A 27,258-nucleotide genomic window follows, 5' to 3' on the forward strand; every position below is an offset into this window, starting at 1 on the left:
TCTCTCAGATGAAAGCTTCCAGATAAATATCATGGCACCACATAAATAAAACCTCAATGACATAATATTGTTCCTGCCCTCTCCAGCCAGCGTGGCTGCTGCTGATCCCACTGAAGCCAAGGGCAGCTGGGTGAAGTCCAGAGAACAAGGACTTCCGCATCACAGTCACTGGAGTTCAACTCCTGCTCCCTGTCCCCCCTACCCACCCACCCACCCACCTGCTGGTTGCATGGACCGGAGGCTGGTGACTTAGCCTCTCTGAACCTCAATTTTCTCATCAGAAAGTTGGGAATACAACACATCTATCACCTGGTTGCTACAAACAAATAACAAGTGCCTATGCATATCTCTGGACTAGGACTCAACACGTGAAATATTATTTCCCTCTTGATGAGCCTGGCTTCCCCATTCTACTGTAATGTTCCAAAGGCAGCAACTGTGCTTCATCTTAACACATTGCGGACGGATCACGAGAATTCTCGCTTCATATTACACAGTGTTTTACAAAGTATTATACTTTAAAAAGATATTAACATGTAAGAACATGGAATAACTAACTTCAAAATGCAATGGGTATTTAATTGTAAAGCATGCCTTTAACATTTATGTAAAACGTTTTTTTGTACTCGTTCAATAGAAACTTATCTGGCCACTGGGTAAAGCTAGCAATGAAACTACTGGTCCACAATGGGTTAATATGATGGCACATATACTCAACAAATGTAAACTCCTGTTCTTTAATTCTCTCGCAGTTGCTCCATCTTTATACTCCCAAGCCAAAGCTCAGACCCATGCCTGTCTCTGATTCAATATATTACTCAACTAGAACGGGAGCGTGGAGCTCAGGACTCCTGACATGTCCAGATGCTCAGGCTCTGCTACTTGTCACTTGTCTGACGCTGACACGTCAGCTCACATCTCTGAGACTCAGGTTCTCCATCTCTGAAACGGGGAAAGCGTCCCTCCTGCACACCTAGGAGGATCATGTATGATGCCACGAGTCAAAATCCTTTGCACATTGCAAAGCATTTGGAAAGCAGAAGGGCATGTTGCACGGAAACGCATTGTCTACCAGACTGAGATGTTTGACGGTGTCATTTCTGCTGGGCCCTGGGCGCCCGACCCCTGGAGTCCTTGCACACCATCATCCGAGACTCAGTGTCTCCAGCACTTTGGGTCACAGGACTCAGGCATCAGCCCCACCCCTGCTGTCCCAACATCATTCTCATCAGAATGTGCTCGTGACTTCTCCCATGCCCTGCAGTCCTAGAGTATGACACCCTGCTCAGCTGTAGACGCTAGGAGACCAGGAGTTGAGTGTGATGTCCCGCTCTGGAACTCAGCTCTGTTTAGTGGAAAATGAAGAGGTTCCAGGTGCGAGCGGTCATGAGCGCTAATGCTGTTAGCACATCTCACTCCACAGAGCAATGCAAGTGGCTTTCCTAAGGCTACTCAGTAATCAGGTCTATTTGGCGATAGAGTTGCATCCTATTTATCTCTTCATCCTCACTGCCAAGCACAGTGCCTGGCCTGCACCCTGTATTCAGAGAATGTTTGCCAAATGCATTCTGACACCAACAGCATGTGCATTTGCTTAACATTCTTTCCTCGCTACAAATTGGTGATTTGGAAATTGGATTTTAAGAAAGATACAAGTTGATTATAAAAATCTGTAAATCATGGTTTCAGATATGTTCCTTGGAGCCTAAGGATCTGTGGCTAGACCCCAGGGGACAGCGAGCTGTGCTGTGGAACAGCTGATGAGGGTATAGGGAGAGTGTTGGGTGCAATCAGATGTCCCCACTCCCATCTGTTCTCATATAGGATGTGTAGGTAAGGTGTTTCGGAAAGGTGGGTTCTACTGCTTTGACATGTTTGAAAAATGACTGGTTTGAGGGAATGAGAAGGGGTTGGGATACCCCAGATTAGGTGCAGGGTGTAGCATGGTGGGGTTGTATGTGAAGACTCCAAATGGCAGTTCATTCTCCCATTTGGGTAATAATGCTTTCTACATATATCTTTAAGCCCTTCCGCAGGCACATGTGTGGAAGTTGCAGAAGCTCACTGGCCTCTAGCCATGCTGGGGGTCGAAACTCCAGGCCCTCCCAAACTCTCGGTTTTTTTGAGGACAGCCCACGGCCCCCGGCAGGCGGCCCCCTGTGCCAGGTCTGGTGTCCCTGGCTGCGAGTTGGCACTTCTGGGCCAGCAGCTGCTGGGACAGCCCAAGAACCCGGCAGTCCCAGAGGCTGCAGGGGAGTGAGGCCCATCCGTGTTTGCTCAGGCATCCAGGGAGCTGGGAGCTGGGTACTGGCATTCCCATCGAGGGTCTTCTGGCTTAGATTCCAAAACAAGCAAGGGAGGATGTTTCTGTGCTGGGAAGAGGGAGTCATGCCCCTTCTAGGCATTTTTATGCCTCATGACTTTTTATGTCCTTAAGATAGCCACAAAAATGTCTTTCGGCTTCATCTTTGCCATATTTCCCACTGATTCGGGGCCTGGAAAATTGCTGTTGTATTTGCGACTGTGGTGTAGTCTAGAGGCCTGGCCCCTAGTACCTGATCCAAAGTACCTTCAGCATCAGAAGTATAAGAGGTCTCCCGCTGGTCGGGGTGGCTCAGTTGGTTGAGTGTTGTCCCATGCATCGAAAGTTCACCTGTTCAATTCCTAGTCTGGGCACATGCCCAGGTTGTGGGCTTCATGCCCAGTTGAAAGATATGCAGGAAGCAACTGATCAGTGTTTTTCTCTTTCTCTCCTCCCCCTCCCTCTCCCTCTCCTCTCCTTCTCCTCTTCCTCTTCCTCTTCCTCTCTCCCTCTTTCACCCTCTTCCTCTCTCCCTCTTACACCCTCTCCCTCTCCTCTTCCTTTCCCTCTCCCTCTCTCCCTCTCTTCTCCCTCTCCTCTTCCTCTCCCTCTCTCCCTCTCTCCCTTGCCCTCTCTCTCTCCTTTCCTCTCTCTAAAAAAGATAATCAATTAAAAAATGTTTAAAGTATAAGAGGTATGTATGCCCTTACAGTGTTCCAGTGCAAACTTATGTTACTCCTAAAAAATAATCACCTAAGCAACCCAAGACCAAAAAATGTGTAACTATCAGAAATGTGGTAGACTTTGTATCAAAACTACATGGAATCTATGTAAATAGAGGAGCCTGAGTTATCTTTTCTTTCTGGGATGTGTCAATATAGCAAATTACCCATAAACACGGAAAAAATAACAGGTGGACCATTTCAGGGAAAGACCTACCACCGTCATGTCTAAGATACCCATACCCTGTGTCAGTTTTAGATGATACACACTTTGTGTGCATGTGTGTGGGAAAGGGTGACGGTCATAGGTGAGTTGGTTGATGAGACATGGAGGGCTCTGGTTGCCTCCCTTGTCCTCCCCCCATTATCTAGAGACACTCCATGTTCATGCAGATAACTCCTCCCCAGAAAGTGCACGTTCCTCAGAACATCTGCCTCCGTGCAAGTTGCAGGGTTGACTCATCACAGAGGACTCTGGTGTCAGCCATGACATGCCCCTGGAGAGTTTTGAGTGCAACCCCCTTAATTTACAAACAGGTCCTTTTTGGCAGCTTCTTCCCAAGTGCTTCTGCAGGGAATTTGATGTTGCTAACCCATTCCCCGTTCTCTCGGTCGCGTTCTAATTGGGGAAACCACAGAGAAGGGGCCAGTCGTGCCCTCCAGGTCATGCTGGCCTTGTACGGGGCAGTGACAAAGTCTGCCCTCCAGGTCCTCATCGGTGCTTGTGCACCGAGCCCCGTGGCTCAGCGGAAGGTGCCAACAGGATCCTCACAAGCATCCTCTCGCAGTCACAGATGGTTCTGGGGCCAGCGGGTCTGTCAGCGGGTCCCACCAAGGAGCCGGGAAGCTTCTATCAGCTCCAAATTCACATGCGAGAAAAACAAAATTCCATCGTAATGTTGACCATCTGTGGATGAGGGTGACTTTTCAAGAGAGGCCACTGGAAAGGGGGACGAGGAAAGCAAAGACTTTCGTCTTAAGGGAACAGGATCAGAAAGGGATCGCTGGTTCAGCTCAGCAGCATAGGATGTGGCATAGTGTATGCTAGTCTACCTTGTTCAGCTTCTGTTTTTCATGCAATTTCCAGCTTCTTTGTTTTTTTAAAAAATCTTATTTTATTATGGTAAGAAGAGTTATCATGAGCTCTGCCTTCTTAGCAAGACTTTAAGTGCACAATACAGTGTTGTTAACTATAACTCCTTATTGTACAGCAGATCTCTGGGCCTTATTCATCTTGCAAAACTGAAACTTTAGGCCTCTTTATCTGTAACTTCCCCTTTTCCTTTCCGCCAGCCCCTGGAAACCACCGTTCCACTCTCTGTGTCTATGCGTTTGACTATTTTGGGCACTGCACATAAGTGGAATTATGCGGTATTTGTTCTTCTGTGACGGCTGCTTCCCCTTATTATAATGTCCTCAAGGTTCATCCATGTTGTCACATTGCCAAATTCCTTTGTCTGTACATAATGTCTCATTGTATGTATATTCCACAGTTTCTTTATCCATTTACCTGGTGATGGACATTTTGGTTGTTTCAATATCTTGGCTATTGTGAATCAAAGCCACAATGAGATATCACCTCACACATGTTAGAATGGAGGTTACCAAAGGAACACAAGACAACAAGTGGAGAAATCAGAACTCTTGTACATTGTTGGTGCGAATGTAAAATGGTGCAGCTGCTGTAGGAAACAGTATGGAGGCTCCTCAAAAAATGAGAAATAGAACTACCATATGACCCAACAGTTCCACTTCAGGATCTCCAAGAAATAGTAACAATCCTATGTCCCCTTAAGCTTCCTTTTCCTTTATGACAATCTGTTTCAAAACTATGCTATAATCAGCTGAAGAGTGTGTCAGTCATTTTTTATGCTATAGTCCCAAAACCCATGACTATGAAGAACTCCCTTCATTTCCTTCAAATCTTTTCTATGCACACAAAAAAAGTATGGGATAGTCCTTAGAATGCATATTTAGTTGAGCTAATAGTCAATCTAAATTAGCTTCAAAAAGGCAATATTACTGTCCAACACATATACTATATGGCCTTTTTGTACATTCAAAATATGAACACGAAGGTTATCTCAAAAATAATATTCTTAAAACAGCAGTTTGATGAATGGCACTGATGAAGGTCTTTAAGAGCTTCAAAATGTTACCCCTTTTTTTTTTCCTCTTGAATCTATAACTTGGCTTGGTTCATACTCTTCTAATTATTCTTGAAGTTGACAATGAGCTTATATTGCTCTCAATGATCTTTAGCCCCAAATAATAAACATACTAACTTGAATTGATCTGAATTGAAAACAACTCATTAACTTAAAGTGATAGGACTTATGAGGCCCCTTTATAGACAGCGGATCTTAGAGATCTTATAAACCACTAAAAGTTGCCCTCGCCAGTTTGGCTCAGTGGATGAACCACGCCAGCCAAGTCTTTCCTTATACTAGTAGTATTGCAATCATTTTGTTAAAAATAGTATCCCAGTCATTCAAACTATGCAGAAGCACCACATGTATAACAACTCATTTCAACAGCTTTGTGTAAACTACAGTAACGGCATACTGCCCCAAAGCTGGAGGTGAGATGCGACAGAAAAGGAATTGTGTTAGTAAATTTTGCTTGTAACCCAGGTACAGTAATTTGATCTTGTAGAGGGTTATTTTTGTTTTGTTTTTTATTTTTTATTTGATGTTCAAGGAGTGGTAGAAAGGGTAGGAAAAGCTCAGTGAGGGAAGGTGGCAACAGCACAGTACTTTGCTTTTAATGACACTGAGGAATCGGAAGGTGACAACCACATCAATATACACTGAGTGGCCAGATTATTATGATCTCTGAATGCATAATAATCTGGCCACTCAGTGTACTTCTCTTAAGTACCTCATTTATTTGATATCAAAGATACTATAAATCGTGCACCTGATCAGTTTTCCCCTTTGCACTTAGCTGATAGAAAGCTCAGGGCAAATAGGTGGTTGATCTCCAGCAAAAGTCTAGAATACTTTTGGTACCCATTTGAGATACAAATACACTGAGTGGCCAGCTTATTATGCGTTCAGAGGTCATAATAATCTGGCCTCTCAGTGTATATTTTTTCTATGCCTTGCCTCTTCTTTTGCTCACCCAAATCAACAATCGCACCAGTTCTGTTCTACCTTCGCAGAAACACTGCTTCCATATTCCCGTTTGTTCTGGTATAGCTGGGAGGCCTGGCTACTGGCTGGACTATTGGGATTGGGCTCATCCAGTAGACACAGAAAGGTCGTAGAAATGGGAGACACATCCTAAGGTGGACTCCAGCAGTTCTGAAGTATGTCCAGACATATACTACCATCTGCACAGACATGAGGATGAAACATCTCAGAGACAAATGTAACCGTAGGTGGTTTATTTGGATAGTCCTCAGTGAATTCTATTATAAACTTACATGCTCCATCCTCAAATGGGGTCCCTTCTGGCCCCCAAATAACCGCATTCCAAACCATAGGTTGTTCTTGGATGGAGCCACTAACTCTGGCTAGAGGACCTCCTGTAACCTCTTGAAGTCCAGTCATCTGTGATTCAAAGTATAGGGTCACCTGGGAAAACCATGCCTAAAACAGAAGTAGAGTGACAGGATGCATAGACCTCACAGTGTCTCATCTATTATGGATCTTGTGTGTGTGTGTGTGTGTGTGTGTGTGTGTGTGTGTGTGTGTGTGTGTGTATGCTGTTTATATATCCAAGCAACAATGACTGTAAGCATATATACCAACATGCTATCATAAGTTGTTGGTGTGTATGTGTGTTAGGTCTGGCAGATTTCTATTTCCATCTTTTTTCTTAAATTTTCTGTAACAAACATTTTATTTTTTTTATAATGAGAAAAACATTTTAAATTATGTTTAGTAGAATTAAATTTCATGATGGAAAAGGACATTGCACGTTCATTATAGAATGGGAATGCAGAAACAGGAACACATCACTCAGAGCTCTACCAGTATGAGATGATCAGAATATCTGGCATATTTCCTTCCCAGACAATGCATATTCTTTATATAATGGAGAACATAATTTTTTAAAATTCCTACCTCTTTTATTACGTTGTGAAAGCCAAGTCTTCCCTTATAGTATTGCAAACATTTTAGTGTCTGTTTAGTGTTTTATAGCCCAGGTTTTATTTACCTTTTCTCCAGTGTTAACATTTTAAATTTCTCACTTGCTTTGGAGACTGCTCAAATAAACACGGGTCTTTGCCTGTTAGACACAAATAATCTTTTATGAAAAGTCTGGTAACTGAAGGAATCCTGGAACTACTGGAAAAGAGTGCTTCTCTGGCAGAGCCTGGAGGCCAGTCTCTTCTTCCGTTTTGTTTCTTTTCTTTTTGAAAGTCTTCTCTCTTCCTGAGCTGCCTCTGACGCTAGTGCGTCCCATGTCCCGGGTGGCGCCCTGCACGCAGATCAGGGAGCCACCTACAAGCTGGACAATCGCACCCCCAGGGGAACTCACCCAGAGGCCATGGCGTGGCCCAAGTGGTTGGCCGGGGTGGCGAAAACTATTTGACCACAGGCCCAGAGTTTTTCCCTCTTAATGTGTTGTTTCATTCACTCTCAGCTCTCTGGGGATCTGGGCTTCCTAAAGGGTTAGCAATGAAATCTACAGATAATCAAGGGAAAGGTGCAGGAAATCATTTTACCTTTCTCAGCACATTTCTTTCAATAGAAGATACATATAGACAGATGTGGCAGTGTCCTCTTCTCCTTACTTTTCAAGCCTATGATCTGGGGCAGGATCCAATGAACGGTGAATTTCCCACCAGACATGAATAGAAATTTAGATTATAACTGGAACACCTAAGAGCCATGAGCATCCTTGGAAATAAATCCACTGTGGAGAGAGGAACGCTTAGGGATGGAGAGGGTAAGGGATATTTCACTGCTGGTGATTGACTGGAAAAACCAGCCTCAAGGAGCTGAGGCTCAAATGCTGTATTTCATCCTATCGAGATGCCACTTTATTTTAAGTGCCATTAAGAAAGAAAAGAAAATGCTGCCAATGGAACTATACCCCAATGCTTTCTTACCTATTAAATGTTTAGACGTATTAAAAGAGTTTATTTATTCTGATTATATTTTTACAATACATCACTCCTGTGATATAAAAGTATATTAAAAGAGTTTATTTATTCTGATTATATTTTTACAATACATCACTCCTGTGATATAAAAGTAAAATACATGTTCACATATTCATGAAACTTCTTCATGTCCACCTTCTGCCTGCCTTTTCTGATTCGCTTTTTGACTCAGGGTCATTGAATTCTGGGTTTTTCCACATACCATTGTCTCTTTAATAGCCAAAGGATTGGTTATGCTCTATTTCTCCCCCACCCCCTCCCCCATAGTTTTTTAAAACAGTTTTATTGAGATATAATGTACACACTATACAATTTGCCTGTTTAAAATGTATAATTTTATAGTTTTTAGTACATTCATAGAGTTGTAACTATCATGACAATCAATTTTAGGACATTTCCATCCCCATGAGCCTCCCCTCTCACAGTCCTTGCATTTCTCCACTCCTAAACTAACACTAATCTTCTTTCTGTATGGATTTGTCCATTCTGGACATTTCATAGAAACGGTATCTTACAATAGGTGGTCTTGTGTATCTGGCTTGTTTCATTTAGCATCATGTTTTCATGGTTCATCCATGTGGTAGCATGTATCAATACATCATTCATTTTTATTATTGCATTTTTTTAAAAGAAGACTCCATTGTTATCTCTGGAATTTTCCTTTAAGTTCTAACGTTGGCACTTTTATCATCTTACCAGTAGTTGTCAGAGAAGGCTGTCAGACAACAGCTGGGACTCATGTTCCTTCCACGATTAGTTCTTGAGTAGTTTGTGCCCTGAAACACCGAGGGTGTGTGTATCCAGCTGACCCACCAGGAATGGCATCCAGGCTCACATAGGTGCACACAGTGAAGGCTACTGCCTGGCTGGCGGAAACCATTCCTGCCTCAGCATCACTTGTAGGACGCGTCTCAATGTCAGCGCTATTGAAAGTATTTCAGAATTGATAAAGCATAGATTGAAGGGATAGTAGAAGTCACAAGTCAAATACCAGAACCGGAGCATAAATCCCCACAGGACCACGGTTCTCTGTTCTTGGGCGAGGATCACCTGGAGAATGTTTTTCAATATGAAGTCACAGGTCACAACCCGGAAGATCCCTTTCCAATAGCGTTGGCTAGGTACCAGGATCTATCTTTCTTTCTCTCTTTTTCCTTTCTCTCTTCTCCTTCTTCCCTTCTTTTATCTCCCTCCCTCCCTCCCTCCCTTCCTTCTCTTCTTCTTCAATTCCTCCTTCTTCCCTCCTTTTCTTTCTTTCTTTCTTTCTTTCTTTCTTTCTTTCTTTCTTTCTTTCTTTCTTTCCTTCCTTCCTTCTTTCTTTCTTTCTTTCTTTCTTTCTTTCTTTCTTTCTTTCTTTTTCTTTCTCTCTTTCTTTCTTTCTTTCTTTCTTTCTTTCTCTCTCTCTTTCTCTCGTTCTCTCGTTCTTTCCTTTCTTTCTTTCTCTTAGAAGCTAATCCAGAACTGACAACCACAGCTCTGGCTCATTCCTGACAGGTTAGTCTGAGGCAGTCTAAGCACCAGGAGGCATGGTCACAGAATGACGTCAGGAGTGAAGTTGGAGTATACTGATCTGGTTTTCAGTCCTGACGTAGCCACCTAGAGGTCTTGTGATCGTGGGCAGATTATTAAGCTTCTTTGAGCCTCAGTTCCATACTCTGTAAAATGATAGCAGCCTAGAAGGGTTGCTGTGGTCACTCTGTGAAATCACACATGAGTGCCTGGTGTTTACAGATGATACCTCTCCCAGTCCCAGCTGCCCTGGCTCTGGCGTTCTCTGGCTGTGATCACCACCTCCACTCTCAGTACCTATGACTTAAAATTTGACTTTTTGATTCTATACCAGTATCCTGTTTCCCATGGGGCAGTTCCCCAGCTCTTCTGATTCTGTGATAGCAAAAGAGTTCTCTGATCTTACCCATCTGCTGTGGCAGGTTCTGTTTTGAAGATTATAGTCTATTAGGTAAGCAGACAAGGATACGGGCAAATGCAAAACAGCATGATACGTGTTTTCATGGGAGAGAGTGGAAGAATGGGAACAAAGATTGTGCCTCTACTCCAGGCTAGGGGATGGGTGGGGGCAAGAAGATGTCACCGCTTATGTTAGTAAATAGTTATGAACAAAGGCTACACTTTGTCTTCACCCTCCATCTGGGCATGATTTTCTGGTTTTATGAAAGCTGTGCGTTCATTCATATCCTCTGTAGTGGTTGTTGCATGCCATGTGCTGTCCTAGATGCTGGGTATTCAATGGACAAAAGAGAATTGGTCTCCTTCTTTGGGGGTGGGGCTTGTCAAATGCAGCTGAGAGATAAGCCAACATCCATACATAGACATTGTGACAGGTTCTGTGAAGGGAACAATCAGATGTTCTGAAAAGGAATTATCAGGAGAACCCTGATGGAGTTGACAGAGAAGGGGTCATTCTCATGTTGAAAATAGCCTTCTCTTCTTTTTCCTAACTCTTGTATAACTCATTCATTTTTTAAATGTATGCATTTTCTAATCACTTGTGCTAGGTCAGATTTGGATCTGAGCACCTGGGATACAGATAGCAGACTAGGCTAACCAGGAAATAAAAACCCGGGTCGGAGGTTTATTAAAAAGTCACAATGATAAATTTTTCTTTTTTCCAAACTTAAAATTTACTTTCCTATCTCTCGTCACACCATCCTCACACAGCAGGTATCATGATTATGCTCATATTGCAGATAAGGAAAGAGAGGCTTCTAGAGTTTTACATGATGTGATACCCATGCATGTAGGAGGTGCGTGTACACAACCTGAGCCTTTGGATGCCTTGTCCCTTGTGTGAATGAAATTAGCACCACATAAGAGTGGTCAATTATGGATTAGAGAAGAAGGGGTGCAGAGCGCTGTGGAAGGGGTTGGATTAAGAGGGGCTTCCTAGGGAAGATGGCATTGAGTTGGGCCTGGGAAGTGAAGAGGATTTCAATGAGAAGGATGATGCTGGTGACAGGCAAGGGGACAGGGTGATGTGGTTTACCAGGTTGAGGGAACAGCTCAGGCAGAAGCAGAGGTGTGAAATTGCAAGCTCCATTTGGGGATGAACCCCAGAAGGGATGGCATGTGGAGAGAGGGGGTCTGGAGTACCAGTTGGGTCTGCACTGGTTAGGGTGACTCTAAAGAGCTTCAATCTTTTTCTGAGGCCTCTGGTGAACAATGAAGGGCTTTTCAGCAAGGGAATTGTATGGGGAGAGCTTTGCTTAGGGCCAACACCCTAAGCAGAATAAAGGATAAAGGAGTGAGAAAGCTCCCTTGGCACCTTGGGAATTCTGTTCTTCCTTCGACCACTGCTTTAATAAACGCACTGTGCTCACTATCCTGGGCTAACATTATCACTCAAGTACAAGGACCAGTGGTAGAATTGAGATGAATAGCTTTGGGATACAGGTTTTAATCTCTTGCTTGATTTAACATGTTACAGTGGCCATAGAGGTCGGAAACTGTCGGTGGTATTTAGCCTCTCTGGCTGGACATGGGTGGAGGAGGTGAGGAAATCCCATCCCCTGAGCTGAGAGGCCGTCTGCCCTGTGCTCTGCTACTTCCTTCTACATCACACCCTCCGCCTCCTCCCTACTCTCGGTTAGGAGGGCCCCAAACAGGGGCAGGAGCTATACCACATATTGTCCACATGTGTTGCAGTCATTGCTCTCTTAGTTCTCTGTATCTTGGCGCTCATGCCAGTTTGGAAGTTGAAGTGTTTGGAGAAGTCACCTGGGAATCTCTGAGCAGAAGCAGGCACATGTCCACAGAGAGGCCTGCAACCTTGGCCACGGAGCCCACTTTCCTATAGAAATTGTCTAGGTCTAGGGGGCTCCCATCCTAACAGACTGGAGAGTTGCTAACCACACTTCAAAATTGTATGGGGGTGCCCTGGCCGGTGTTACTCAGTCGGTTGTGCGTTGTCCCATGCATCAAGTGATCGATCCCCAGTTCAATTCCCAGTCAGGGCATATGCCCAAGTTGCAGGCTCAATCCCCAGTAGGGGGCCTGCAGAAGGCGGCCGATCTATGTTTCTCTCTCTCTCTCTCTCTCTCTCTCTCTCTCTCTCTCTCTCTCTCTGCCTCTCTCTCTCCCTCTCTCTCTCTCCCTCTCTCTCTCTCTCCCTCTCTCATCAATAAAAACATATTTTAAAAAAATTGTATGGGGCCTTCACAGTTCTCAAAGTGATTCTGCAAGTGTTATTTTCCTTTAAGTTCAGAAAGCCTCAGAGAAGTAGGAGTTTTCATGCCTGCTTGACAGATAAAGAAACTGAGCCCCAGAGAGTCCAAGGGTCATTCAACTAGCACAGCAGGAAATCTGGGACTGGAACTTATGTCCTCATGCTCTAAACATAGAGCTTTTCCATGACACCATGCTGCTCGCAGAGACAGCGCACAGCGGCGGGCGGAGGCGGGGAGAGGCCTTCTGGCACCTCGCGGAAGGGAACTCTGACCACATTTTCCCATGGAAACACTTTCCCCCGCCGTGGTTGAGACCCAGGGCTCGAATAGTAAAGCACTGTGTCTCTGCAGCGCCCTTGCCTTCCAGTCGACGTTGTTACGTTTTATGTAGCACCTACCTGGCAAGACGATAACAAAATAAAAAGACATTTTCCCCTACTATGGTGAGTAATGCAGATGTTTGCAGAAGTCACTCAACTATAAGAACCTCAGCCCTACCTGGTTTGGCTCAGTGGCTAGAACACTGAGCGGAGAACAGAAAGGTCCTGGTTTTGATTCCGGTCAAGGGCATGTACCTTGGTTGCAGGCACTATTCCTGGCCCTGGTCGGGGTTCATATCTCCTACATCGGTGTTTCTCTCTGTGTGTCTCCCTCTCCCTTCCACTCTCTAAAAATCAATGGAGGAATATCCTCCGATGAAGATTAACAAAAAATAAATTTAAAAAGGAACCTCAGTCTTTCCCCACCGGGAATCACTTTCTTTTCCTTTCGCCAGGCTGTGCAAACCTGTCTTAGGAATATCCTGTAGATGAAACAGGGAAGCAGCATCCATAGTGCCTCAAGTTTAGAGTGAACAGCCCTTAGTCCAAATCTAAGCATCTAAGCTATGTGAATTTCTAAAAACATGTTGGCCTTCCTCTCCTTGCTAAAAATCCAACCAGCACCGGCCAGAAATATATTGCACGCGTCGGCTGCCCCGAGACAATGCGTTCCCCGCGGAACTCCGCTCCGACTCTCCGCCTGCCTGGCGGAGGGCTGGTTCTCGTTATGGGAGGCTTTTGAAACAGCAAAGCAATAATTTGTGAAGTAAGGCCCATGAACTGCTTGGTTTAGCAAATTATGACTTTAGAAAGTACTATTTGAAGCAGGCGTCAAAGGCCTGGTTCACAAGGCAGTGCCTGTGTCTGCCCAAGCCAAGCCTGCCAGCCCATCCGAACCTCCCCTCTGCCCCCTGCCTCCTGTGTGCTCATCGTCAGAGCCTCCCTGAAGGATCATCATTACCCAAATCACAAGGGCCTCCTCTGACATCGGGTCTACTTTGGTCCAAGGACTGTTAGGATCTTTCTGTGTAATTACTGCCCATCTTCACAATTCTATAAGGAAGGCATCCCGACCTTGAATTTTAAAGCCAAGGAGACAGATTGTTCTCGGTTCTGACCCCAGCACTGTTATTCACTATCTATGTGAGTTTGGACATGAACATTGACCTTGCACCTCCATTACTCCAAGTGCAAAATGAGTATAATAATTCTAAAGAGATCATGTATGTAGTGCCCAGTCTGGTGCTATGGGCTGTGTTTTTCTCAACATCATCTCCCCAGACCAAGCCCTGGAGTTCCTCTAGGCCCAAGCGTTATTTGAATAGGTGGAAGAAATGGCATCCAGAGCGGGCAGGTGAGTCACAGAGGAAGTCAGAGCACAGCCCAAGTCCAATCCCAGGTTCCTTCCTTTCGCTGACCCAGGAGTCAGCGAGTACCTCCTCCCCTGCAGGACCTGGCTGTCTCCAGGAGGCAGATGGAAACCTTGGGGCAATGAAGAAAGTCATCACCTCTTCATAGGGTGGAAATTGCTCTGAAAGGGCCATTGGGCTTCTCCCGCCTGCCTCTCAGAGCCTTGTGGATGGCAGCCCCTTCCTTCCTCTTCCCACCTTCTACCAACTTGATACCAATCCCGTTCTGCTCTTGGCTGCAGGCGGCCGGTCTGGAACATGCGTGCTCTCAGCTCAGGGCCATGCTCTGGTTTGCGTATAGGATGGCACTGGCAGGCCTGCGTCTGGGTGGGGAAATCCCTCCTAACGCCTCCATCTGCTGTGGCTTCTCACCTCAACAACAGAATCCCAGGTGACACCCAGCCCCCGTGTGCACTTGAAGGGGAAGGAGAGTGACCATTGGAAATATGGCTTGGGATAGGAAGAATGGGATTTGAGTCCGACAGCTCGGCTTGCCACTCCCTCGCCAATGGAAGGGCGTTGGGGCTCTTTCTTTACCTCCCAGGCCTCAGGTGTGAAATGGGAACCCCAGTGCCAGCCTGGCTAGCCTCGGGGTGTTTTGTGCGGAACAATGAGTTAGGCCGTCCAATGCATCCTTACTGAGCACCTTTATGCACCAAACACTAGCCTGAGGAGACAGCAGTGAGCAAAACAAAGCCCTTCCCATCTCGGAGCTGGGGAGCAGTGATGATAAAGGACAGGTGGACAGTGTAAGGTCAGAGAGAGGGATGAGCTTGAAAGGAAGAAAACAGCAAGTGTTTTCTGCATGGAGTTTGGGGCCGGCGTTTGGTTAAGGTGAAGGTGACTCAGAGTCATTGAAGTGGGGTCAGCAAGGGTAGAGCAGAGGGGCTGTGGCTACAGGAGTCATGAGGCCCCGGGTCCCTTAGGTCTCACGGACCGTGGTAAGGAGGGGCTGGATATGAAATGCCGTGTACACTGTGAAGTCCTAGCCCAGCGTGGGCACCCTGGCCAGCTGTCTACTTTGCACAGTAATGCCATACGGGCCTGCAGGGACTCTCAGCTTCAGTGTTTCCATCTGGGAAAGGGAACCCTGCACAGAGGATGCTCCGGCTCCCCTCGGCTGTGGGTCCTGCAGGCTCAGCTGTGGGCACTGCCCGACCTGTGGGCATGAGATCAGTGTGATTCGGGCTGTGTGCTGGAGACCTGTGGATCCCTGGAGCCTCTTCCTTACACTCAGGTATCCGTAAAGGGGAGGCAATAATCCCACCCTGGCTGCCTTCAAGGTCATTTTTTGGATCAAGTGAGAGAGAGTTCTTTGTAAAGGTGAGTGAGCTGTGCAACTTAGGGGGATTACGTATGTACACACAGACACGCACACATGTATTTGTGTGCTTATGTGTGCATATATAAATGTGTGTGTAATATATATAAAATGTATATATGTAAAGCTGTAAACTCGCAGGGCTAAGTATGAATTAGAAGCTTATACGCCATGTGCACTCACGCAGGGTAACCTAACGCATGTATTAAACAGTAGGAAAAACTGACCCGCCGAATTTTCCAAGCTTAAAAACGCTTTCATAGCTTTCATCGTGCATTGAAGAGAGAGCTTGTTTCCCTTTCTCTATTTAAAGGAAAATTTCAGTGTAAATGGGGAAGCCAGGGAGTCATTTTGCTAGAGAGTGAAAATGAAAGCTGTATGTGTGTGGGAGGGATCGATGGGGGCGATTTGGATGAAAACGGTCATGAAAATTGCCCCGGTCAAGGGCTCAAGGGCATCCATTTCTGGTGGAGGCTCTTCCGGCCTCCGAGCATCACCAGAAAGTTGCCTCTGCCTGTGGGATTTAGGTGGCACCCAGGCTATCCCTCACCCAGGCTGTGGGAATAGGGCCGTTGGCGGTCTTGGTTTTGGTCCAAAGCTAAGGAGGGAAGAGAGCAGCATCCACACTTTGGGCCCAGGGTCTGTCCCTCTGCCCAGGGCACCCGGTGAGGCCAGGCAGCGTGGAATGAGAAGAGGCACTCGCCAGCCTTCGGGAAAGCCACGCTGTGTGCAGTGATGGCCAGGCCCCCTCCTCTGTTCTTCACCTGGCAGGGTGGTCCTCAGTGTCCACCCTCTCGCTCTCTACATCGCTCTGCCTCAGTCTCTCCAGCTTCTGCCTTTGTCTTGCTATTGTCCATTCTCTTTTTAGATAATACCCTCCCTCCCTCCCTCCCTCCCTTCCTTCCTATTTCTCAATCTTAGTCTTCTTCTATCTCTGTTTCTCTAAGTTTTAATCTCTACCTTTCTCTCTCTCTCCCTCTCTCCCTATCACTCTCTCTCTCTCTCTCGTTCTCTCTCTCTCTTCACCCCCACCCCCCGCTCCCCTTTCCTCTTTCCCTGTTCCTTTTTGTGTATTTCTACTTCAGTTCCTCTGTGTCTGAGTATTTCCTGGCTGTAGTTCTTTCTAACTCTGTCCTCATCTATTTCTCTCCCTCTCTTCCCCACCCATTTGGAAATCCACCTCTCTTTGCCACCTCCCAGGTCCACCTCCTTCTCAATGATTCACCTCAGCCTGGTGGAATAGTGTCGCTTGCACGATCAGAAAACCTGACTCATTTTGCCAACCTTCTCTCCACCCTGAGAACTCCCTGCTGGAGGCCTGGGCACAGGGATGGGCCGAGGAGGGGTGTGCCTTCGTGTGTGTGTGTGCATGTGCCAGTCTGGTGTGCAAGTGGGTCGTGTGTGTGTGTGCATGTGCCAGTCTGGTGTGCAAGTGGGTCGTGTGTGTGTGTGCATGTGCCAGTCTGGTGTGCAAGTGGAATGGCCTCAGGGTCTCACTGTCATCCCCTCTGGTGCCTTGGGCTGGGCGGGGGGGTGTCCTCAGGAGCTACCTTTGATGGGTTTGGGTCAGATTTGGGTTTGAAGCTTGGTCCCACCCTAGGGGAGAAGAAGGAAGACAAATGGAGGCTCCCTTGTCTACTCAAGATATCCCAGCTCTCTGCTAACCACAGGCCTTGAGGTTTATCTTTCGCAAAGGGAGGGGGGCTGTGGGCATTCAGCAGTTTTTAATCTCTAGGCCGTTCTGGTTTGGGAGGAGTGTGAGGTGTTCAGTTCCCAAGGATAATTCACTTTCCCTGGATTGTTGAATTTCTCCTCTCGGCTACCCCATAGGGACTGCTTCATGAATCAGTGTTTTTCATAACAACAGTAATAAGAAGAGTAAGGCTGCCATTGATTGAACGCTGACCGTGGGCCAAGCCCTGTGCTAAGTGCTGCGTACATTGCCTAAATCAGTTCTCAACCCGATTGCAGGGGTTCGGTCCAAAGGGCACTTTCACACCCATTGTGCAGATGAAGAGAATGAGGCTTTCGGGAGATTAAGGAACTTGCTTAGAAGAGTCATTTAGCAAAGCCAGGATTTACACTCAGGACTGAGCACAATGCTGCCTTTGCCACGGTTTTCTCCACACATGGAATTTGATACTGGTGCCTGAATAAATGTAATGTATGGATCAGGGAGCGTGGGGAGGGCTCAGTAGAGGTGTGTGTCTCATGAGCACTGCAGGGGTGCCTGTCAGTCTGTGCTGGTCCTGTTGGGCACAGAGGCTGGGACAGGAGGCCGGAGCACACGGCCCAGTCGAGACCCGACGAGGGATCAGGAAATGCAGGCTCGAGCCCCAGTGCCTCATCGGGGGGACACATCCCTCTCCCCAGCTTCAGTTTTTCCTCCTGTAAAAAGGGCATGTGTACCCCCATCTCGTCCTGCCGACCTCACCAAGCACTTATGAAGCTTACATGCCACGAGAAGGCGAGGGCATGAATTATAAGCTCTAAAGGGCTTGGCAAAAGGAGAGGCTGTAGGAAGCGAAAGGCCATCCTCATTGTCAAGAGAGGACTTGGGCAGCCAGCGTGGACGCTGAGGTGAAGCGGCAGAGGTCTCTGCTGGGCAGAAATGCCAGGGTTGGTTAGAGATCAAGAAGCAATATTATTGATGAGGGAAATTTCCTGGAGTGTGGCGGTCTGGCAGCTAGACAAAGAACCCCAAGAGGCTAAGGCTAAGGGAGCAAAGGGACAGGCAAATACAGAGAAAAGTCAGGAGGGTTACAATGTTGGGGTTAGTTGCAAGATCAAGTCAGGCAGAGGCTGGGCGAGTGTTTGATGTACCTTCATTCAGTCACAGCCGTCTGCTTTGGCAGCGAGGTGAACACCTGTTCACAGAGTCTCCCCGGAGGTGGGGGTGCAGCTCCTGTCCCCGACTCTGCAGTCACTGCTCCTTCCCACTAGATCCGCTGGCCTCATGGGACACAGTGCAAAGGACACTGTGCACAGAAACCCTAGCCCACCCCTGGCCTCCTGGGCTGACTTCCATCCAGAAAGGAAGCTTTGCCTGTTCATTGGCTTGCTCATTCCACACGCCCAGTCCCAGGGCTCAGATGCTGAGGGAGGCACTGTGTAGGTGATCTCAGGGCATTGGGTTAAGGACCATAGTGATGGGAAGCAAGGACGCTGTGGGAACCCCCGGAGGGGCCTGACCCTCTGTCGATGGAAGGGTGGCCAAGGAAAGCTTTGGGAGGAAAGATTGGGTATGAGCAAAACTTAAGGGAAGAGCACAAGTTGTCTCAACAGGTTTCCAAATCCATCTCTCCAGCCTCCTCCTCCCTCATCCATCAGTGGATCTTAATGAACAGCTATTGTGCCCCCACACTCTGCTGCACATTGGGGAGACCATGACACGCTGGACCACAGTGGACAGGCTCCTGGAGTCCTGGAGCTGACATTTTAGTAATTGGATGACAATAAAGAGGTAAATAAGCAAACAGAGTAGCTATAGGTTGTCATCGATGCCCAGGAGAAAAGTCCAGGAAGTGTTTGTAGTGGGTGGCCCAGGTCTGCTCTAGATTGGCTGGTGTGGGCTGAGGTGGTGGGGCTTCAGCTGACGGGCAGAAGGAGAAGCCCGCCCTCCAGAGCTGAGGGGAATCTGGGAACTCCGATCCCAGGGAGCTAGCTGTGCATTCCTCTGCACTCAGCATCCTCATCCCCTCAGCTCTTCCCTCCTGTCCTGTGCCGCAGAAATGCCTCTGTGTCACCTGTGGGTGTGTCTGTGCCTTTCCCTGGGGAGAGGTTCTTCATCCCCACACTCTGTGTGTCCTGGCGTGTTCTTAGCTCTGAACACCCACAAACCACAGTGCCTCACAAAGCCTGGCCTCCCTTCCCCGTTTCTAGCCCAGCAGAGCCCCTCTGACGTGTTCATAGCCTCACCTGGCTCTCTGTGGGTTTCCCTTCACAGCCACTCCTTACGTGTGCAGCATGCTTCCCAGATTATAAACTACTTTTGTATTTTTATGGACTTAATTTAATTCACTCCTCCCGACCCCTGGCAGAGTGAGACTGACAGAGACAAGGAGACCAAGGCTGTGGAGACAGAGCAATTAGGAAGCGTGTGTTGTGACAAAACCACAGGCCCTGGACTCGGATCAGCCTGGGTGCAAGGCGGAACGGCTCTCTGTGGCAGCCGTGTGGTTGGCGGCCCGCCCCGCATCCCCCAGCCTCTCTTCTCCTCTTCACAAAAGGAGAGTCCTAAGCCCGGCTCTTCAGGTTATGGGCTATTGCATCACCATCTCAGCCAGAGGGCTCTCCGGCCCTCCCTTCTTCAGCACCCACGGCAGGCCGCTTGCTCGGGGAGGGAGGTGCTGACTCGAGGGCCCAGCCCAGCGAACGCAGGACATGCTAGAGGAACAGAGACCCTGATGAGAAGCACATTTTGTTCAGTTGGTTGTTTCCACTTCACAATCATGTAACATGTAGGATTGAGATTTTAAAAAGGAAAGAAAGGAAGGAAAACCCTCCGTGGGTGAGTGCTGCGCCCGTAGTAAACACACTGGTCCTCAGAGAGGGACGGCAGGGGCAGGCCTTGGCTCTGGGTCCCCTTCCTCCTCCTCCGCAGTCTGGTCCCCGGGTCGGCTCTCAGCACACATGTTAGCAATACCCGCTCCGGCCAAATGTATCAGCATCATTTGTCCTCGGGACGGTGGGGATGACGAGGGCTTTTAATGGCCCTCATTTATCCAACTGTAGGAAAGGGCAGACTCTATTAGCCAAGTGCCTGTTAATGCTGAGGCTGGTATTATTGAATTCTGTATTAATAATAAGTTGCAGGACTCCGATGGGTTGCTCATTAAAACAACCACTACGGTTCTGCCCTGCTCAGCTGTGAGCACCACAGGGAAGGGGAGGGGGCTGTGTGCTGTGTCCACAGCGGTTCGTTTTTCCCCTGGCACCTCCTGGGTGTGCAGTAACTGTTTGCAGACTGTTTCAACAGCCCAGTGAGGGCCTAGATCTCAGTGAGGAAGGCACACCTATTTCTCTTCCTGTAAATGTCCTAAAGGCAGAGATCGGACCTCTGTAGCAGGCCCCTCAGGGGCCATGCCCCCTCCTCTCGGGCCCGTGGAGCATGCTGGGCCATCTGTCCACAGCCAGGTGCTGCCAGTGGTACTGAACGCTTACTTCCAGCTTCTGCCCTGTGGCCTCATGCAAGACTGAGGGGGCTCTGTACGCCCATGAGTGAGCACAGCTAAAAAAAAAAAAATAGTGTGGGGAAATTTACCCTCCCGAAGAGGGTCTCGATCTGTGGTCATCAGTAATCAGGGGTACGTGCCTCAGCCACCCCACTTTCAGCCAAACAATCCTGGGAGATATCTCATTCACTTCCTAGAGGTCCCTGTGGGACAGAGCCCCTTCGCTCACAGAAGCAAATTTAATGACACTCCTCTCTGTGGACTTTTCCTCTTCCCCATCTCATTCTTCCCTTTCCCCATGCCTGCTTCTGAGAAGCACCTCCCCGATAAGCCATCTGCACACGAGCCCTTCTCTTAGGCTCTGATTTCCAAGGACCCAAGACTGAGACATTCTTCTTCATGTTCCCAGCCATCAGCTCAGCTTACACTATACAGTAAATACATACACTCCCTAGAAAAATATTTATGGGGAACCCATGGTGTACAGGCTCCACGGTGACCCTTTCTCCTGGGGCTTGAAGTGAGAGATACAGATAACGTTTTACTCCATCAATATACCCGAGAACAAGATACATTTAATGACAAGAGGTAAAGGAGGGAAAAGGGCCAGAGGGCGATAGGGTGATTCGATGCGGTTGAGTAGCTGGAGGAGGCCCTGCTGAGGAAGTGCCATTTAAGCAGTGATCTGGAAGGAGCTCTCCAGGTTGGAGACCCTGGGGTAGGAACGTGCTTGGCATACTGGCGTGGGGGACAAGGGCCAGTGTGGCTGGAGTGAGTAAGTGAGGGAAGGAACATGAGCAATGAGGCCAGAAGACGAGGCCACAGGAAGCAGGGCATTGGAAATATGCAGTGATTTTTATTCAAGAATGGACTCTTTGTGTCCCTTGCCCTGGGTAGTATTTTATGATGGGAAAGGCTCAGGTTTTGGAGTCTGACAGCTCTGGATTTAAAGTCAGCCTTGTTATTTAGATGGAGTGTGACCTTGGGCAACTTGCTTAAGACCTATAAACAATTTTTTTCATGTATAAAGTGGTAATCATAAAATTGACTTCATAGAACTACTTTTTTTTATCCTCATCTGAGGACATGCTTAGAGAGAAGGAGAGAGAGAGAGAGAGAGAGAAACATCAATTGGTTACATTCCAGATGTGCCCCTACCAGGGATTGAACCTGCAACACAGGTATGTGCCCTGACCAGGAATCAAACTGGCAACCTTTGGGTGCATGGGACGACGGGATGACACTCAACCAACTGAGCCATTGTAGCCAGGCAGTACTTGTATCTGGTAGGACTCCTGTTTGCAAGTAACAAAAAACAAATGGAAACTGCCTTTGAGAGAAAAGGGGAAATAGTCTCACAATATTTAAAACATCCACAGGTATATCAGGGTTCAGATACGCTGACCCAAGCCTTCAAGTGACGTCATCGGGACCTGGTCTCCGTCCCAAGAGTTAGTCTGGTTGATCAGGCCTGGGTCACTTGTTTATCTCTTTTTGGCCTCTTGACACAGAATATCAGGCCACTGATCTCATGTCCATCTCTGGAGCTACACATAAATCATATGGACTGAAATTGGGGGGGGGGGAGACCCCCCAGTGGAAAACTAGGGTGCTATTAGTAGAAACTAGGGTGCTATTAGTGGAACCAACATATGCCTACTTGAGGACTGGCCTGTGATGAGCCAGAGCCCGTCAGCATAGTGCCCGGCACCTAGGGGCTCTCAGCAGATACTTGCTGGACCACTACCGCCTTTTTTGGAGGACTTCACTCTCTGACAGTCCCTTTGTCCTATACCGTGGGAGTCCTATCCACTTTGGAAGGAGGCCGCACAGGAGGCAGCCTGTCTCTCCTAAAAGCCGAGTGCTGGTGTTGGGGAGATGGGGGTGGGTCAGGCTTCAACCACTGAAGGTCATTTTCTCAGAATTCCACAAATACCTGCATGGCCAGCCTGATGCTGGCCCTGGTGCCTCAGATGGGGCCACAACAGCTCCTGCCGAAAGCAGCTCCCTGCCTGCAGGCCAGGGTGCCGGAGGACAAGCACAGACTCTGCACCTCCGATGCCCTGGTTCTAGCCTTCACTCCACCATTTCTAGGGGATCTTGTTAGGCAGGTTGTTTAACCGACCTTGAACCTGATTCCTCATTTGTAAAAGCTCAATGAACCGAATTCATTAGGGCGTATTGAATATTAACGAACATGGGTTGTTTTGAACATTTAAGCAAGACAATATGAGTAAAAATGTCAAACACTTTTGACACTGTATAGTAAGAACTAAATAAAGATTTTCTCCTCTCTCCTTCCTCCCTCCCTTCCTTCCTTTCTAACTTCTTTTAAAATTTACTTCTTTTGGGGGAAAAAAGAAGTTCTAGGGAGTTAGGTATCATGCAATGTATCTAAAAGCAGCCGAGTTTGGCCACTAAAAAGTTACGAGACAAATTAGTGGGACCTAAGGAGGAAGAGGTAGCAGTGTGCGGGGCACTGAGATTGGGGAACCATCCATGTAGCGGGGATGCCGCATGTATTATTGATTCCTGGCTGGATTCTCTGATGACCACCCACTTTCCAGATGAAGATATTGTCCCTAGATAATATAGTTCATAAGTGGTGGAGCCTGGCTCAAAAACAAAAAACAAACAAACAGGTTTCTTCTGTCCTCCCCGCCCCCCCAAATGCACTCCTTTGCCCTATGTTGCATGGCCAGCACCAGCACACGCTGGCTTTTCAAGTTAAAGCAGCATCATGTATGGGAAGAAGAGTCCACTCCAGCGGATGGTGCGAGGTCCTCCAGGAGGTACTCTGTCTCAGAATGAATGCCTACATTTGCCCAAGCCAAGGAAAGGTGGGGAAACGCAGGGCCCTGCCCCTCCCTGGGCACCCGGCAGGGAGCAGCTACAGGCTAGGAGGGGCCAGCCTGGATGGCCTCTAAATCCCCTTGGTGTTTTCCTTAAAGAGTGTGGACTCCTGAGTGGGGACCTTTCTCCCCACCTGGGCTGAATAGATCCCGCCCCTTCTATTTTGGAATTTCTCGGCTGCTCTTCTCCGAACCTGTTTTTAATTTGCTCTGGTGGCCAGCTCTGACTTCGACCTCAATCAGAGGCTGAGGGAGAGGGAGAGGGAGAGGGAGAGGGAGCGGGAGCACTAAAGAGGAAGAGGGCTGAGGGAGTCATGAAAGGAGCAGGAGAGAGAGTGGGGACAGGGGTGGGGCCTCTGGAAAAATGGCTCAGTGCTCCATTGGGCTGGTTCGGGAGCTTCTGCAGAATCACGGTCGACCCTTTCTGTGGATCGTAATGCGAGCGAGGCTCAAGGCTGAGTGGATGAAGAAACGTGTGGGGGTCTGGCCCCAGCCACTCGGGTTACAGCCCCAGAAGACCCATAATGGGGAACAGGCACATTCCTACAGCGACTCCCAACTCCCTATCTGTTTTCAAGGAAAGGAAAACAGAGAAAGAATGCGAGTGTCTTGGACAGGCCTGGGTGAGGCTGGCTGCAGCAGCAGCCTTGGTCCAGGAGGGTTCTGCCATAACAGTGTGCCCGGGAGGAGGGGTAGGGGCAGCCCAGGCAGTGTCCTGGTGGAAGGGATGAATATCTCAGAGGCCAGGAGCTGGTTACTGGGAAGCAAAGCCCTGGTTGGGGGGAGGCGGGGAGGAGCGGGGGAGAGGAAGGGGTGTGTGTGTGTGTGCGTGCGCGCGTGCGTGCGCAACACTCCTGAACTCCCCTGTTTCTATCAGGGAAGGTGGCAGTGTTTTAGGATTCAAAGTTTTCAAGCAATAAAACTTTTCAGCCAAGCTTTTTATTTTTAAAGTGTTTCCCCCCAACCCAAATAAAACACAAGCCATCAGCATAGAAAACAGATTAAAGTGGAGTTTGTCTGGGGGAAGGTCAGTGTGGGTAGAGGAGACAGACTTAGCCCCTCCCCGCACCTTGGCCATTCCTTCTCACCCCTGAGTTCTAGATTTTCTAATTTGCAGACCAGTGTTAGACTAGGCTCCACATTGGAAACCAGTTGAACTCGTCTCTCCTGGGCTTTGATCTTTCTCAAAGTTTCCAAGTTTGAGACGCTAGCCGGGTGGAACCTGTGCCTCGTACACTGCCCAGCACATAGTAGATGCCCAGGAGCTGTGGCTCACACTCATGTGGAATAAAGTTGGTCAGAACCTGAGGAGCAAGGGCTCCTGGAGCAGCTCCGGAAGCTCTTCAATTCTCACTGGCGACGCTGTCTCCTAGGTCGGCTGCTATGCCTTACCTGGAAGGCCCTAGGATTGGAGAGATCCAGCTTTGTTCCAAGTCTACCCCCACTCTGTGCATGGCCATGGGCACGCCCCTTTCCCTCTCGGGGCTTCAGTTTTGGCACCCGGCAAAGGAGTAGGTTGGATAAAAACAAAAATCTCTAAGGGTCCTTGTCTCTCTCTGGGTTATGACAACAATAGTGACAAAAACAATACTGATGTGCCAGGATGGTCCCATGGTCCAAGCGTTCCCGCGTTCAATTCCCAGTCAGGGCACATGCCTGGGTTGTGGGCTCAATTCCCAATAAGGCTTGTGCAGGAGGCAGCCGATCAATGATTCTCTCCCGTCATTGATGTTTCTCTCTCTCTCTCTCCCTTCCTGTCTAAAAATAAATAAAAAACATTAAAAAAAATAAAACAGTGCTGATAGTTGAAATATTTTTGAGCTCTTGCAGTTTACCAGGCATTGTTCTGATTGGTTTCTGACAATGTACATGGTATTTTATATGATATTCACAACAACACTGCAGGTTAGTGGCTATGATTATGCCCATTTCACATAGGAGAAAATAGGGCCTGTCCAAGGCCCATTGTAAGTGGGGGTGGGCCAGGATTTTATCTTAGGCAGAGTAAATTCAGAGCCTTGCCTCTTCACCGCTGCACTGTGTTACTGTCCATCAGCTGTACCGCTGCCAGGGGCGGAGTGTGTTATCCTGTGAAACCACATGTATGTGTAGAATTACACTGAAATACATTTGTGCATAGAGAAGCCCCAGGCCTCTTTTATCTCCCCCCTCCCTCCCCTAAGTGAGGAGGGCCAGGTAGGGGTTGCCTCATTCACCTGCCTCCATCTAGGTCGAGTTTAAACCTTCTGGAACAGAGTGCCAAGAAAAGCAATATTGCAATTTACTTTATGGGTCTGTTCTTGTATTTAACAACTCTTCCCGTTGTCAGATTACAAGCTGTAGAAGGTCAGGGACCATTTCTTTTATTATGTCATTCCTCAAGCCCATAGAGCTAAGAGAGTGGCAGGAATTCAATGGCAAATTGAAGAGGATTGAGAAAGCTCGCTCTCTGTAAACTTTCTCTAGGAGGCAGCATCGTATAAACGAAAAGGTGTGGCTTTGGTGTTAGGAGGAAAAGGGGTTCAAATCTCAGCCCCGTTTCTTCCTAAATTTGTAAGCATAATCTCAGCTTTACAATGGAGACACTACCATTTACCTCATTATATGTGAGGATTAAATGGAAAAAAGAAAAGTTACTGCTAAAGGTCTGTTTTCTTCTTTTAAATTCTTTCCATTGGAAGGTCCTTATGCATAGTTAGTCCCAAACAGACCTGGGACCTACATGTCCTCAGAATGCCCTTGGAATGGCTAGTTACATGCTCCACATTATCCAGCTTCTTCCCTTGAACTGAACCTATAAACCGTAGAACTGTGCGCCAGCATTCATGGGGCTTTTGTCCATGGTCTAAATTACCCTGAAATGCCTGGAAATATCTGAAAAGCTATGCCCATTTGAAAATGAATGTCAACCATCTTTTGGCTTGAAGACAGCTCATTAATACAGGCCACAGCATACTGCATTCCCTCACGAAGGGCCAACTTTTCCAATGGCTATCTGGGAACAAATTGAAAAGCACACAGACATGGATCCAAGCTCAGAGAAAACAAGTGTAAGCAGCCAGACTGGGAATCCTAAGAAACCAAGGGAGACGAAGTCCCACTCCCTTCGGTGAATGATCCCATGTCCACCACCACCACCCCCGCTCTCTTTCTTTTTTTCCACTTCTCACCCCCTGTGTTGCTCTGCGTTGGTACCTATTGGAAGAGGCATGTTGTTGGTTTATGATTTTACTACGAAAGGCACTGACACAAGAGGCCTCCCGGAGAAATAGGGGACGAGAACGTCTGCGACGAGAAAAGGGTTTCATTTACCTCTTTATTGTCTAGCAAGACCTCTGGTTCTGCACCGAGAGTTTCTTCCTAGACTCCGCTTTTCTTTCTAGACTCCAAAACCATAAAAGAGTTATTGGTCCCTGGTCACAGAAAGGAAAACTGAGACTTTAAGCGGTTAAGGGATTTGCAATAAAGGGTGGAAATAGAATTCGGTCCCGAGTCTGTCTGGTGAGAGCCGCTGAACTGGCCTGTGTCAGCCTGATCCAGACATGCGCTCCGGCATCTACAGATCAAGGCTGTGCACTGTACATCGTCGTTTTAAAGAGGGGGAAACAGAGGCCTGGCCAGCATGGCTCAGGGGTTGAGCATCGACCTATGAACCAGAAGGTCATGGTTCAGTTCCTGGTCAGGGCACATGCCCAGATTGCGGGCTCAGTCCCCAATGTGGGGCGTGCAGGAGGCAGCTGATCAATGATTCTCTCATCATTGATGTTTCTCTCTCTCTCTCTCTTTTTCTTCCTCTCTGAAATCAATAAAAATATATTAAATAAATAATAAATAAAAAGTGGAAAACAGAAAACACTG

General features: G+C 47.7%; 1 protein-coding gene and 1 pseudogene across 4 annotated transcripts in view; one reads left to right on the plus strand and one right to left on the minus strand.

Annotated features, from left to right (window-relative positions):
- Window positions 1-27,258, plus strand: part of ASTN2 (astrotactin 2) — a 765,958-nt gene that overhangs the window by 687,142 nt on the left and 51,558 nt on the right. The gene's annotated exons all lie outside the window — the stretch shown is intronic.
- LOC308248622 (ubiquitin-conjugating enzyme E2 A-like) lies at window positions 6,153-6,565 on the minus strand (annotated as a pseudogene). Its single transcript has one exon. The product of its transcript is annotated as a ubiquitin-conjugating enzyme E2 A-like (transcript).

The sequence above is a fragment of the Plecotus auritus genome (assembly GCF_963455305.1).
Source record: "Plecotus auritus genome assembly, chromosome: 5".
NCBI classification, from domain to species: Eukaryota; Metazoa; Chordata; class Mammalia; order Chiroptera; family Vespertilionidae; genus Plecotus; species Plecotus auritus.